The 16,392-nt window shown below is 39.1% G+C and overlaps 1 protein-coding gene across 7 annotated transcripts in view; it reads right to left on the bottom strand.

Moving 5' to 3' along the window:
• Window positions 1-16,392, bottom strand: part of enah (ENAH actin regulator) — a 201,998-nt gene that overhangs the window by 84,731 nt on the left and 100,875 nt on the right. The window lies entirely within an intron of this gene.

Below are 16,392 nucleotides of genomic sequence, written 5' to 3'. Positions count from 1 at the left end.
TAACGTCGGGAACATCTCTACCCCACTCAGATCCTCTCTAAACCACATCAGATGAACATGTTGGTTCTTCTAGCGCGCATGATAACGCAGGTTTAAACTCTTACAGACTTTATTCTTTATTCTATTTTTTTTTTACCATATTTTGATTAGATGTGCGTTTAAAATATTTAGCCTAAACTCTTTTTTTTTTGTTTCACAGTGTATATCTATCCTAGGCTAGAAGCTAAATTTAAACCTTTTTTAATAGAGAAAAGACGCGCATCCCTGCTCTGTTCTGTATTTAACATTAAACACGCATTTCATTGGTCTTAAAGCTGTCTCTTCTTTGTCATTATAAAGCAATAATATACCGAATCATAGCCTAACAATAAAGCTTGTTTATATAGCTCTAAAATCCAGATTAATTAAGTAATTTTCAAAAAAAAAAAATAATAAAAAAAAAATGGCGATATCACCGCATACCGCGATATTGAGACAGGTTGAATATCGCAAGGGGAAATTCTTTCACCGCGACAGCCCTAGTCCCGATCACGTTTTTTTGTTCCCGATCCCGATCATTAATTTTGATCCCGATCCGATCGGTCTCAAACCGATACTTGTATTTTCTAGATATTGTCTAGATAAGAACTAGATAATACTGTTCACACAGTGCAGTTCGTACAGTTATTCAAATTAATCCAATGTATATGTTTAACAACTGAATAGCTCTGCAGTGCTGTAGGGAAAAAATTGCCTGCATTCAAGCTATTGCTTAATGTTCTTTTATTTTTACAAAATAAAAGTAAACAAACTTAGTGCAGCATTGTAGTAGTAACACTAGAACACTCAAAATAAAGTGAAGGATCTTTTTGAGGAAAATCAGCATCTCTGCCGTGTTAGCGGACATCCGGTTCCTCTTCTCATCATATAATAATAAACTCGCTGTATTCGGCCGAGTGTTTATTTTTTAGGTGCCGTATCAAATTGGTAGTAATTGTAGATCGTTTGATTAAATGATATCTGGTTTGTTTCTTATGAGCCACCGTACTTGTATGCGTGTTGTAACTGTAACAAACTTTTCTGTGGTTGTATTGTGACAATGGTTTGATGGACGTTTCTACGCGAAGTGAGTGTGTTTTGACCATTTTGGGCTTCCATAGTGCATGGAATAGCGTGCTTGGCTAACGCGATGACTCTAGCTGTCCGCTATTCTGTACTGTAACAGAAGAAGTTAATAAAGTGTTATGCTCCCGACAATTTGTGAATATACCGTGTATTTATTTCTTTATTAAGCAAGTGCATCACTACAATGCTCGGTTACATAACTAAGCCAATCAGAGTGCTTGATACTGAGATGTCGTTCAGTCTTGTAACACGTAAACTCGTAAAAGCTGTATGTTATGGTCCTGAAGTTTTCGTACTCGGATTAAAAGTTATTGTTTTGTAAACCGGTGTGATCCTTGACTCACACACCATATAAATAGTGAAATTCGACAGTAACGAACGCAGCTCTGCTCCTACCGCCTCGTGAAACGCTCGCATTACAGACATTACACTTCACCGTTGGACTCTCCGTTTACAACACCTGCTTGACCGCTGACATAAACGAATGATCGGGCTTAGGATCGGGCTTAGTAAAGCCGATACTGATCAGTTAAAAAATGCCTTGATCGGCCCCGATTCCGATCTTACAGTTTTAACAGACTGTATGAACGGTAGTTTCAATTGAAGCAGTTATAATTCCTTCAATTTATTTGTACTTAAGAAAGCAAGCAATTTGGGTAATTTTGAAGCCTTAGTGCTCAGACAATGTAAGGAACAGTAAAAAGCTTTATGTTAGCCTAACAGAAGAACGTTTTCAATACTTTGATATTATTTAAATTAAATTTAAATAATATATATATATAAGGAAATTTCCATTTCCTTCATTAACCCTTAGACACCCAACCGTTGAGAACATAGCTGAGATTGATACCCAAGTGCCAAAATTTTACACATTAAATTCTGGTACTGTCATTTCTCTTTATGGAAGCCACTCAGATTGTTGTCCAGTCACTTGTAATCTCTCGGCTGGACTACTGCAACTCCTCCTGGCAGGTGCGCCCATGTCTACTATGAAATCCCTGAAACTCATTCAAAATGCAGCTTCCTGGCTGTTTTTTAACCAACCTAAACACTGCCACATCACCCTACTGCTGCCTTCTCTTTACTGGCTTCCTGTAGCTGTGCGCATTCTGTTTAAAACACTGATGCTCGCCTACAAAGCCAAAAATAGACCAGCTCAAAACTACCTAAGAGAACTCATAAAACTACACAAATTTCAAGCGACTGTTCTGGCTCGTCTTGATCCTCCACCTAGAACTCAAGGAAGACGAGCATCAAGGCACTTTGCTGTACTAGCACCCAAGTGATGGCACAAACTTCCCCTGTCCTTTTGTACACCTGAGTCTCTCCTAATCGCTCTCCTTTGTTCTAACAGAGTTTTAGCAGATTTGTGTTCTTGGTCTGTTGTGTACTTAAACAGAGTAAGGAATGTTTACATCTCTGTGAAAACATCTTTGTAAGTCACTTTGGATAAATCAGCATGACTGTTTTAAAAATCAAGCAACATTTTGATACGAAAGCATTTTTAATCATTATGATTTAATATCGTTCATTCAAAAATACTTTCCGTCCCTGTATTTAAAGAAAATAAAAAATGCATGTATGCATCACTTTCATACATAAAGCCACAGTCACCATTATAGAGCAATTCCATCCAGAGTAGCAAGATCTCAGCATTCCAAAGAAGAGACACCAAACAAAAACAAAAGACCATGTGTTCAGAAGAAGAGGCCGTTAACCTCATACAGACTGCAGCTGTACAGCATGTAAAGCAGCACCTGCAGGTGGCTCATCAATGACGGAACTAAATTGCCACTTTGCAGAAAAAGTCAGAGAAGAACGATGCCAAGTGTCAGCGCTCCTTTTCTGACTTTTCCTTACTCACATAATCATGAAGTGCTGCATTCTCCAGCAAGGTCATGAGCATAAACCCTCTGGGATATCTGGCATTTTTCAGAACGCTGGCACTTTGCCCCATAAGCTGCCAACACTACTTAACCTTTCTGGAAAAAAAACACACTTAATCCCAATCCTCCCTTCAGCGCTCAAGTAAAGGTTTATGTGAGTTCTTGTTATGCCAAGTTCACAATACATGACTTTCCAAGTCGTCAGGTCGCTATACAGTTCACACTACACGACTGGATCTCTTGTAATCGGGAGTCTTTCAAGTCGGTGTGGCTTTCACACTACACGACTGATCTGTAAGTACGTCGCACACTCAGCGACTTCAGACTCAACTTGGACTCGTTTCAAATGACTCGGACTTGACTCGTGACTAGGGCTGTCGCGCTAACCGCAATTTTGAAATATCGCGGTATAGACCAGCCAACCGCAGGGCATGCCAAGCAATCGCAACACCGCGGTGTTCACGTTTTTTCTTTCTTTCTTCTCTTTTTTTTATTTTTATTTTGTTGCAGGGTCCATCTTGTTTTACGCTTACATTCGGGCGTAATAAATGTTAAATGAATTCATAATTAAAATGAGCTAAGAGCGACATTTTCCCGCAACCTGTTCGCATGCGTTGCTGCTGAGTGTCAGGCTTTGTGTTTTAAAATGTAAACAATCGCAACAGGAATTATAGGCAAGTTTATTAATGATCAAATTGAGTTCACACTCAATAAATACTTGTAATTTAGACTATATTCAAACAGCCTTGGTGAACTAAAACACTTAATGGCGGTTAATATGGTATTGCAGCCTGCAAATATTCTCTTTCTGGTCTTGCTGGAATGATTTAAATGTATTTTTTCGTTAAATAAAAATGTATTGAAACGAATAATAACTTGAAATGTAGTATATATTGTTATGTTAATTATACCTACTAAATAGATAGTTTGTCGCATTGTAAAGTCGCATGCAGGTACAGTACACGTGTATTAGTGTAATGAGCCCCATCAGAGAGAGTTTTAGTACCGAGGGGAACATCGCTACCCCACTCAGATTCTCTCTAAACCACATCAGATGAACGTGTTGGTTCTTCTAGCGCGCATGATAACGCAGGTTTAAACTCTTACAGACTTAATTCTATTTTTTTTTTATACCATATTTTGATTAGATGTGCATTTAAAATATTTAGCCTAAACACTTTTTTTTCGTTTCACAGTGCATATCTAGCCTAGGAGCTAAATTTAAACCTTTTTTTAATAGAGAAAAGACACGCATCCCTGCTCTGTTCTGTATTTAACATTAAACACGCATTTCATTGGTCTTAAAACTGTCTCATCTTTGTCATTATAAAGCAATAATATACCGAATCATAGCCTAACAATAAAGCTTGTTTATATAGCTCTAAAATCCAGATTAATTAAGTAATTTTCAAAAACAAAACAAAAATGGCGATATTACCGCATATTGAGACAGGTTGAATATCGCAAGGGGAAATTCTTTCACCGCGACAGCCCTACTCGTGACTCGCATGAAATGACTTGTGGACTACAAAAGTCAGCAACATTAGTTACGTGTGACAATTATATATATTAATTATATATTATATGATCTGACATCATTCTGATCGCGTCATTTTCTGCTCTCTAATAATGCTCCGGCCGTCTTAACCCACAACGCACGCAATGGGTAAATGTTACAGCCAGCTTCCGGCGTAGTGATGAAGCGTCGCTCCCTACTTAAAATGGTGGAATACCCTACATAGTGCACTTCACAGTAACAGATAATGTGAATGGAACGCTCCTACAGAATTGGCACTAATGATTGTAAGAACCGCTTTCTGAACCAATCAGACCTTCTGATTTTAATTGTTAGTAAGAAATGCTGTTATTTGCATGTATTTAGTTTGCAGCGTCACACAGATGATTGTCAATGAAACGCTTGATTGGCTTTCTAACGAAATCGTGTTTTACTTCACAACCGGGAAAAGTTTGGATGTTTTTAATTATAAGCACGTTTACAAAATAACGGATTATATTCCTAATGGGACACACGCTTATAAATTTAATAGCATCTAGAAGAACATAAGCTAAGGTAAGCAGTATTATGAATGTTTTTGCTGTGTTTGGGATTTTGGCCGCTGTGCTGTAATTTGCAATAAAAACAAAAGTCAGTTTAAGCTTTTAACTGGTACCTAGGAAAGTAAAGGCACTAAGTAAAACGGCAAAACACAGTCGCTAATCTGTTGTTTTTTACCTGAACTTACATATTATTTGTTTATTTCTATGCTACATTTCCAATATATGTTTTGTGTAGATTATATTGACTCGTGACTTGACTCGGACTCTAGCCAAAAGACTCGTGACTTGACTCGGACTCTAGCCTAAATACTCGTATTTTGTGACTTGTGAACATCTCTGCTACACAATCTATCACCAACTGGAATCGCAGGCGAGCTTCTCTGGTCTCCCAAACTACGTTTTGTGATGAAAATAAACGCGAGAAGTGACGAGGGGTTTAACGATACCACGTCCAAAAATTTACGTCAACAAGTAGCGAGCGATCAAAGTTTGTGCGCTGATGTGCAGCTAAAATCAAAGAAAAATAAATGAATCTGAGTGGATTTGGCTACGTGAAAAGCATGGATTGTTCTATAGTGAGTTGGAGGTTAATAAATATTTTTTGCAATGCAACATTGGTGTTATGTTTTGTAGAGAACGATCAGATCAGAAATACTGTAAAACTTGTGTGTACTGATGTATTCTGATAGAAACTATATTATGCCCCTGTTCCACCTTTTTACAACTCCTCCCGTGTTTCCCCTCACACAGCATCTTGCATTCTCATTGGCTGTTCGACATAGCACTCATTGCCAGTTGTGCGACTCAGATCCAGATATTTCACAAGCTAGATATCTCTCTTCAGTCGCCGTGAGCCGCTCAGATCGAGTTGTTGAGTAGTTCACACATAGCGATTGAGAGCCGAGTTTTGATCATCAAGCAAACACCGAGTTGCTCCCGAGCCGGCAAATCTAGCGCCGCCCAGTCGCCGAGCAAAAATCAGGGCAAAAATCGTGTAGTGTGAACTAGGCATAAGTCTTTGGTCTTTCATAATTTACAGCCTATATAAAACTAAATGTAGAATTAAGGTAGCACTTAATTTAGTATGGCTATACTGATAGCTTAGCTGAGGCAAAAAAAACGCTAGATAGATATATGTGGACGCTTTTAGAGTGTATTTAGTGAATGCACTAAAGAAAGCAGCACAAGGAACCGAGTAACTTTCTACGTTGTCTTATCACCAATAGTTGATTGATGCTTTTTGCATAAAAACGAACATCTGTAACAACAGCACAAATGCTCACAGGTAATCTACACGCTCAGTCACCTCGTTACTACTCTTTAATTCTGTTGTGCAACGCCCGCCGTTGATGACGCATACTGCGTTCCCAAAAACTGGAGGAAACGCAGGTCAGTTCTATAAAAAACACCAAAGTTCAAAGAAGCCCGAACAGAACCGGTTCAAGAACCAGAGTTCTTTTCGTGGAAAAGTTTGTCAGCGTTCATCCTTAAAACCAGTAATAATGTATAAAATGCTTGCACATTTCAAGAAGTGTCCGACTACAGAAGTGTATTCCCCTTTAAAGAATGCCTTTAGAAACACCCCTAGTCAAACTCCATGTTTTGTTGAAAGTCATAAAGGGTAACTGATTAAAAATACCATTTTGACTATTTCTTTTGATTTTGTTTCAATGCATCTAATAAAAGATGTTACCTTTGCAGAAATGCATAAGATTTATTTATTTATTTATTAGGATTTTAACGTCATGTTTTACACACTTTGGTTACACTCATGACAGAAACGGTAGTTGCTCATTACACAAGATTTATCAGTTCACAAGTTTAATATCAAACACAGTCATGGACAATTTTGGGTCTCCAATTCACCTCACTTGCATGTTTTTGAACTGTGGGAGGAAACCAGAGCTCCCGGAGGAAACCCACAAATACACAGGGAGAACATGCAAACTCCACACAGAAAGGACCCCCACACCTGGAGATCAAACCCAGGTGCTACCCACTGAGCCACCGTGCTGCCCATTAAAAAATGTGCAAAGTTTAATCAAGTGTTTGTTACCCCAGTTTACTCCTAATCTAGTCATCTGCAATTCCGTCCCATTAGAATCTTGCTGCTAGCACCGCCCCCTGCGCTGGCCGAGGAGAGCTGAGACCATCACGAGCACCCACCAACATGCTGCATCTTTTCACCTCAGAGAGAGCTGCATCACGTTTGTAAATACACACAAAGCTCGCCAGATCACCCATCGCTAGTGCAGACGCCTTGACAGAGAAGCAGAGACTGCAGTCATGCAGCGGCAATATTTTCTACCTTTTTATTCCTATATGGGCAAAGCTAATCTTGCCTATGTGTGAGCGCCCGGCCAGTTAATACACAGCTAAGATTCAAGCTCTCATCTCAAAGGAGGTGGTGGGCTAGTGCATTAGACAGCTGTGTTACTAGAGCACTTAAAGTTAAGTATTTCTGCAAAGACGATCTTATAAGGTTGAATAGAACTTTACTGGACTGTCACTGCATAAGTGATGAGTGACATCAAGTGCCTTTTATCATCTAACCAATTAGGATATTTGAAAGGGTCCTGATGACAGCTCTCTCTCTCTCTCTCTCTCTCTCTCTCTCTCTCTCTCTCTCTCTCTCTCTCTCTCTCTCTCTCTCTCTCTATCTCTATCTCTATCTCTATATATATATATATATATATATTAGGGCTGTCGAAGTTAACGCGATAATAACGCATTAACGCAATCTCAATTTAACGCGATTAAAAAAAAGAGTGCCATTAACGCAAATTCTAGTTCATGTTGAGACTTGACTGGTAGAACCAACGTTTTAATGTCGGACTTGCCACCGTTGTTCATTTGCGGTTTGTTAAAATAATATAACTGAGCGTCGTAGGGATGCACTTGCATAATAAAGAAATAAATACACGGTATATTCACAAGTTGTCGGGAGCAAAACACTTTATTAACTTAATCTGTTACGGCACTGAATACCGGAGTCAAGCACGCTAGTCCATGAACTATGGAAGCCCCAAAAGGGTCAAAACACACTCACTTCGTGTAGAAACGTCCACTTTTCACATTTCACCTAAAAAACCTTGTTTTCTATAACATTTACACAGATTTTATTTAATGCGATTAATCGCGATTAACTATATGAAATTCTGAGATTAATCGCGATTAAAATTTTTAATCGTTTGACAGCCCTAATATATATATATATATATATATATATATATATAGATAGATATAGATATATACACAGTGAGCAAACATTCGGACAGAGGACGGTGTTTTCTTTATATTTTGTAAGATTCGACATTAAAATGTCCACAGAGAAGGTGCAGAGAAAGCGCACTTTTTTGTTTTTGTTGTATAATTACTCCTGCCAGTAGCTGTCACTGTGTAGAGGGGACAGTGAGTGAGAGAGAAGAGGGAAGTTATTCTTTCGTGAAATTACACCTACAAAATACAACAATATTGAAATAAAGAAGGAAATAAGAGAGAAATATGAGTTATTGTTGTTTCTGGTGTATAGTAAAGCACACATACTGAACTGAAATGTGATGTGTGTTTATGTTCAGTACAGTACTACTGTGTATTGTTGTTTATTATTGTTTATTAAAGGAATGTCTATTCTATAATTTAAGATTTAAGGGCAAATATACATGTATTTATAACAATATAACAAAAGACCATTTAAGACACTAGAAAGGTTAGGTAAGGGGAGTTTGGGAGGTCTGGCACGGATTAATTCTGTTTATATTATTTCTTATGGGAAAAATAGGTTTAACTAACAAACATTTTGACTTAAGAACAACCCTTTGGAACCAATTAAATTCGTAAGTCAAGGATCCACTGTACATGACGAACCAGAGATATTTTTATACCAATCTCAAAAAGACAGCATTTCTGTTTCAGCATTTGAAGTTGTGTTTGGTAGACATAACCAGCAAGCTAGTATTGCTAGCCAGCTCTTAACTGTAGTGTTAAAAAAACAATCAAAATGGGATAAATACTTGACAATCGATAATAGCCTCAATGAAAGAAAGGAGACAACATGCTGTACTAATAGTGCACACATTATGCTTATGTCAAAAGGGTTCAGCCGCTACCCTATACTCAGCTACAGCTTACCAGAGAAATTATCATTTGCCTTTTTAGAACAGTGACGCACTCTGGGTAGTATGGAATTACTTATGGAGTACTTTTGGAAATGTTCTCATGGTTGCTTAACATTTAGACCCACAACAATGCCCCTACCACATAGATTTGAAACAGAATGACTATGCATGTAAAACACTTCTCATTCCTATTATTATTATAATACATACCTAACTAATCCCATTCTTATTTTTATTGTTATTACTGTAACCATTATGTATATAGTACTATGTACACCGATCAGCCATAACATTAAAACCACCTTGTTTCAACACTCACTGTCCATTTTATCAGCTCCACTTACCATATAGAAGCACTTTGTAGTTTTACAATTACTGATTGTAGTCATGTGCTTCTCTACATACCTTTTTAGCCTGCTTTCCCCCTGTTCTTCAATGGTCAGAACTCTCCCAGGACCACCACAGGGCAGGTATTATTTGGGTGTTGGATCATTCTCAGCACTGCAGTGACACTGACATGGTGGTGGTGTGTTAGTGTGTGTTTTTTTTATACCGTGTCCATTCACTGTCCACTCTATTAGACACTCCTACGTAGTTGGTCCAACTTGTAGATGTAAAGTCAGAGGCGATCGCTCATCTGTTGCTGCTGTTTGAGTTGGTCATTTTCTAGACCTTCATCAGTGGTCACAGGACGCTGCCCACAGGGCGCTGTTGGCTGGATGTTTTTGGTTAGTGGACTATTCTCAGTCCAGCAGGACAGTGAGGTGTTTAAAAACTTCATCAGCATTTCTGTGTCTGATCCACTCACCAGCACAACACACACAAACACACCACCACCATATCAGTGTCACTGCAGTGCTGAGAATGATCCAACACCCAAATAATACCTGCTCTGTAGTGGTCCTGGGAGAGTCCTGACCATTAAAGAACAGGGGGAAAGCAGGCTAAAAAGGTATGTAAAGAAGCACATGACTACAGTCAGTAATTGTAAAACTACAAAGTGCTTCTATATGGTAAGTGGAGCTGATAAAATGGACAGTGAGTGTAGAAACAAGGAGGTGGTTTTAATGTTATGGCTGATTGGTGTAAGTGTAGTGATATCTCTGTTTTCTTGCACAAAGCTACTATTTGCACTTCTGTTAGATGCTAAGTGCATTTCATTGTACTGAGCAATGACAAAATTAAATCTATCTATATTAACAATAGTAAGACCAAAGGATGACTGGTGTTTAGCCACCTAGTATACAAGTCCTCCACCACTGAGAAAAATTGTCCAGGTCCAACATTATTACTGACCCCTGGTCTAAGAGTGCAAATATAATGACCAACGAGTTACAGCAATATGATGAACAGCTTATTATAGAAACTGAAATCTGTGCTGTGTATTTTCTACGCTGCATAATAAAAAAAAAGCTGGGTAGAAATATAAACTCTACATTCAATTATGTTCTTGTAGTCTATAAAAAGTAATCTGAAATGAGCTGCATATCTCTGGGACTGGTAATATCAGCTTGTTATCTAAAGAAGAACTTAAGAAGAACTTTACAATGATGCATTTGGCCAGACATCAAGTATCGAAGTACATGATGAGCTTTCTTTCCTTAGAGATACATTATTGTACAATCCAGTAGATTTGGCTGCTTTCTCACTAATTCGTCCCTTGTTCCTCCTATTAGGTTTTAACTGCTGGTACAAAATGTTTCCTAAAATATAAGCTTTGCTGATCTTAGCAGAATCTGAGAAAAGACTGTAAATACACTGATCAGCCATAACATTGAAACCACCTCCTTGTTTCTACATTCACTGTTACCATATAGAAGCACTTTGTAGTTCTACAATTACTGACTGTAGTCCATCTGTTTCTCTGCATGCTTTGTTGGCCCCCTTTCATGCTGTTCTTTAATGGTCAGGACTCTCCCAGGACCACTACAGAGTAGGTATTATTTGGGTGGTGGATCATTCTCAGCACTGCAGTGACACTGACATGGTGGTGGTGTGTTAGTGTGTGTTGTGCTGGTATGAGTGGATCAGACACAGCAGCGCTGCTGGAGTTTTTGAACACCTCACTGTCACTGCTGGACTGAGAATAGTCCACCAACCAAAAATATCCAGCCAACAGCACCCTGTGGGCAGTGTCCTGTGACGGTCTAGAAGATGACCAACTCAAACAGCAGCAACAGATGAGCGATCGTCTCTGACTTTACATCTACAAAGTGGACCAACTAGGTAGGAGTGTCTAATAGAGTGGACAGTGAGTGGACACGGTATTTAAAACCTCCAGCAGCGCTGCTGTGTCTGATCCACTCAAACCAGCACAACACACACTAACACACCACCACCATGTCAGTGTCACTGCAGTGCTGAGAATGATCCACTACCCAAATAATACCTGCTCTGTGGTGGTCCTGTGGGGGTCCTGATCATTGAAGAACAGTGTGAAAGCAGGTTAAAAAGGTATGTAGAGAAATAGATGGACTACAGTCAGTAATTGTAGAACTACAAAGTGCTTCTATATGGTAAGTGGAGCTGATAACATGGACAGTGAGTGTAGAAACAAGGAGGTGGTTTTAATGTTATGACTGATCAGTGTATGTCAATCCAGAATCAAGGACACACCACTAGGAGTTTGAACTTACCTCATATTTGCAAGAAAAATCTAAGCATTACAATTACAATAAGAGATGCAAATGTCAGGAAAGCATGTCGTGTAGCCGTCTTCTGAACATAGAGTGGATATGAAATGTCCTGTTAAAATGCCAGTTGTTTGAGATGTAAAAAATTAGACCAAGATGAATCTTTCATATTAATTTCCACCTTTAATGTGACCAATAATCTGTACAACTGATTTTTAAATGTTTTTTCTGACTATTGTGAATACAATTTGATAAGTGTTCTGTATTTTTGGGCAGGATTCTATCAGCATGAAACAGCTTAACAATCTTTGTTCACTCTTCATTGCAAAACAATCTGTCAGGATGTGAGGACATCTCCTGTGCACAGGTCACCCCATAGATTTCCAATCAGATTCAGCTCTGGGCTCTGGCTGGGCCATTACAAAACTTTGGCCTTCTTCGGTTAAAAACCATTATTTTGTTGATGTGGAGAAATGCTTTTGTTTATAATTGTACTGAAAGGTGAAATTCCTCATTATCAGGCCTGAAGGGTAGTGCCAAAACTCACCTCGCCATTGCATATTTCTCCCTCTACAGTGCATAATATAATAAAACCATTCAAGGAATCGGGAGGAATTTCAGTGTGTAAAGGCCAAGGGCGCAAATTTAAGCTAAATGCCCGTGATCTTCGCTCCCTCAGACGGCACTGCACTGGCAAACCTTTGTCAAGCACTACAATACAGAGTTACATGCACAAATGCCACTTAAAACTTTACTGTGCAAAAAAGAAGCGTGATGGCAGCATTAATACTGAAAAGTACATTGAGATCTTAGAGCAACATATGCTGCCTTCAAGACATCATCTTTTCCATGGCTGCAGAAGAAGAGGGTACGGGTACTGGACTAGCCTGTCTGCAGTCATGACCTGTCCCCAATAGAGAATTTTGAAAGGAAAAATGCGACAACGACGACCCCGTACTGTTGCACATCTTAAGACGTGTTTGCAGGAAGAATGAGACAAAATAAAAGCTGAAACACTAAATCACTTGGTCTCCTCGGTCACAAAATGTCTTAAGTGTGGTGAAAAGGAATGGCAACATTACAAAGTGGTAAATGCTTTACTGTCCCAACTTTTTTTGGAATGTGCAGACCTGAAATGCAGGAACGGATGTTTATTAATAACTGAAATGAAGTTGAGCAGATAAAACATGAAATATCTCAGGTTCATCCTGTCTGCAATCAAATAAAAGTCAAAGTAAATATAAGAAACTCTGATTTTTTTATTATTTGCTTTTTCCATGCTGTCCCAACGTTTTCTGATTTGGGGTTGTACAATTACATCCCCATTTTTAAGTGTGTGTGCACACTTAAAAGACTGCAAACAAATTATTTAGGTTATTTTTCCCTCTAAATTATTTCAGTTTGATTTGTCATTGATTTGCACAGATTACAAATCACATTTAAGTTGCAAAATATAAAATATGAAATTTATCATGGTCTGATTTTTTCACATTACAAAAACCTGACACTGTAACAGGGGTGTGTAGCAGTGGCAGCTGCTGGTCTTTCAAAGAGGGGAAGCTCATTGTCGGCTTACATCATAAAATTTGTCAATTTATTTACACATAAATTGTGCCCTCTGTTCCTTTTACAAGAAAATGGCCTGAAATGGGTTGCAGTTTGTCTTTTGACTTCACTCGCAAAATCCGCGATGGGACTGAAGCTCCCAGTGATTAAGTGACTAATGAAGTGTATTGCTTTGGCAATACCAATGTCCCTATTTGTCATGCCAGTAAAGCTTCTTTTGAGTTTGAGTTTGAGAAGTGACGGTGTAGCGCTCAAACTAGCTGTCAATCAAAACGGGATTCAGCCTTTCCACTGATCCTCCAATCATCTTGCAGAAGCTCAGCGTCCACAGCCCCATTCACCCCCAGAGACGCTCAGCGTCCGGGGGCGGGACAAAATCGAGGCATTTATCCAATGACCGGCGAGTTTCGGAGCATTAAAAAAAAAAACTCAACGCAGTCCCATAGAAGTGAAGAGACGCTCAGCTTCTGCGGGCAAATGCATTGACGCTACGGGAATGTATGAGTTAAGTTAAGAAAATCGAGTCGATTTGTGATAATTAGCTGATTCTGAACGAACTCGTCTTCGAGATATACATATTCTAACGCATTTGTAGTCAATGAAATGTTAACACAACTGTACATATTTGACCATTTAATTTTGGACATTTTAGGGGAAGCTGAGCTTCCCTTGCAGTCTTAGAGAAATCGCCTCTGGTGTGTAGACTTTTTATATCCACTATAGATGAATGTCTGATTCCACTTCAAGTCCTTACTCTTTCAGCTACCAAAGAAAAGTTACACTATTGTCAGCAGTTTTCAAAGTAATCGAATGGATCTGTTTCTCTGATAATTACATGATGAATGTGCATTTTAATTAACTCAAATACAACAAAAGAAGAGGAAATTCTTTCACTAAACCGAGAATGAGAAAGTTCTGGGACAGCAAAGCAAAGTTAGAACCATTATTTTCAAACTGTGAAAACTTGGAGCAGAGGTGAATCCATCCAGAGACGGTTGGTTAGATGAGTTCTCTGGGCCTGAGCTCATCTCCGATGAACCAAAAGGCAGCAGAAGTATGTGGTATGATCAGCTAGTTTCACCCAAGGAGGATGGAGGTCCCGGCTGAGTCTGGTTCCTCTCAAGGTTTCTTCCTGTGATTTTAAGGGTTTTTTCCTTGCCACTGTCACCCTCGGCTTGCTCAACAGGGGTTTTTGGTCTGTTGGTCCTGGATTCTGTAAAGTTTCTTTGAGACAATGTCTACTGTAAAAAGCGCTATACAAATAGTCCATGTGCTATGGTCAGTATGGTTTAGCAATAGTTCTTTACATTGTGGGTTTCAAATGGTCCTATTAGACAAAACTAAATAATATAATGTATAAAAATCAAAAAGGACATTTCCAACAGAAAATGTCTAGCAGTTAAATGGTTAAACGCAAATGTATGTCAATGGTCTGCTAAAACTTCTCAGTCAAAGTAAGGTGGTGCAGCGGTAAAACACGCTAGCACACCAGAGCTGACATTTTGAACTCTTTGGTTCAAAACTAAGCTCTGCCATCCGGCTGGGCTGGGTGGCTATATGACCTCATAACTGATGCAATTATGACCTTTGCTGGCTGGTTGATGGCACCTGCACAGAGTCGAGGAATAATGCTCATCAGGGTGTGGCTCTCCGTACACAAAGCTGATCCACATATGAACTCGCCTTGTGCGGGTGAAAAGGTGCAGTCGGCTACTGCACACGTGTCGGAGGGGGCGTTTGTCAGTCTCGCACACATCGATCAAAAGTGGGGATCAGCATCAGTAGAGAGGAAGCGTAATGCAATCGGGTAGTTGGATACACCTAGATTGGGAGGATCACTGAAAAAAAAAGTAAGGTGCCAAATGGAAGGTTTAATAAAAGATGGTTTCCAACAGACCTGGAACTAATTAACCCCCCCCCCCCCCCCCCCACACACACACACACACACATCAGGGAGCACATGAAAACAAGTAGAAACTAAAAAGCTGCAGAAAAGCAACCCTGTGTTATCCGAAAGGCAAACAGGTGAGGGAGTAACAACAACGTATCACCTCTTTAATCACTACAACCACTTCAATCCAATGCAAATGACATGGGCATTAAAACATACGCTGGATAAAAAAAGCATAAGACAAATGATGGGTGGTCAATAAGCTAATGAGCACAAGCAATGACTGTTTATACCCATCACCAATCACACAAGTGGAAGGCAGCAACTTCACAGGCATACAAATCTATTAAAAATGCCATGCAGGAATGTAAATGATGTTCAAGCTATAAAGCTCCTGCTGCCCATTCTTCAATTCTAGGTGTTATTTGTCCTCACTCTGGTCAAATCCCACAAGCATTTGCACTGAGGAATTTTAGAATAAATAACGTCACACCTAGCCTGGGATTTCTCAAAATACTACAAAAGTATTTTTAGCTACTATGATAGCTGAAGCACCAGAATCTGAAATGTTATGTGAAGGTGGTAAGGTTATCTGGGCAGCAGTTGCCAAAATAGCCAGGGGGTGGTTATCTCAAGTGGGTGCAGAATTCATTTCCAGCTCTTAAAACAAAGAGCAGATTGTGACGGTGGAACAATGCCGCTCCACTCTCGAATGCTGTCTGTTTTGATGATTAACAGCCACCAGAATTTACAGTTAGATCATCTTAACATGACGGATTGTTTATCTCAGGCTGATTCTGAGCATACCATGTGTTTATAAAATCTCCTGTGTAGTAACTGCACTGAAATATCCTCATCTTTCAGGCTTGACACAGCCTACAATTTTTAATTTCAACAGTACTAGCCAATGGAAGCTTAGTATTCCCTGACTTGCTGTACTTACTTTCCTAAAGGTCACATACACTAAATAAACACTGAATAACAAAAAGATAAAAGAGAAATCAAAACCAGAAACTCTCTATTGACCTTATTAGAACTGATTTAAGTGATGATGCTTCGAGAAAATCTAAACAATTTGTTAGTCATTGTTTATTGCCACCTTAGCACATATTTGGCTACAATTATGGCAAATACTT

The sequence above is a fragment of the Trichomycterus rosablanca genome, chromosome 9 (genome assembly GCF_030014385.1).
Source record: "Trichomycterus rosablanca isolate fTriRos1 chromosome 9, fTriRos1.hap1, whole genome shotgun sequence".
Lineage (NCBI taxonomy): Eukaryota > Metazoa > Chordata > Actinopteri > Siluriformes > Trichomycteridae > Trichomycterus > Trichomycterus rosablanca.
This window is presented reverse-complemented; position numbering and strand designations above follow the sequence as displayed.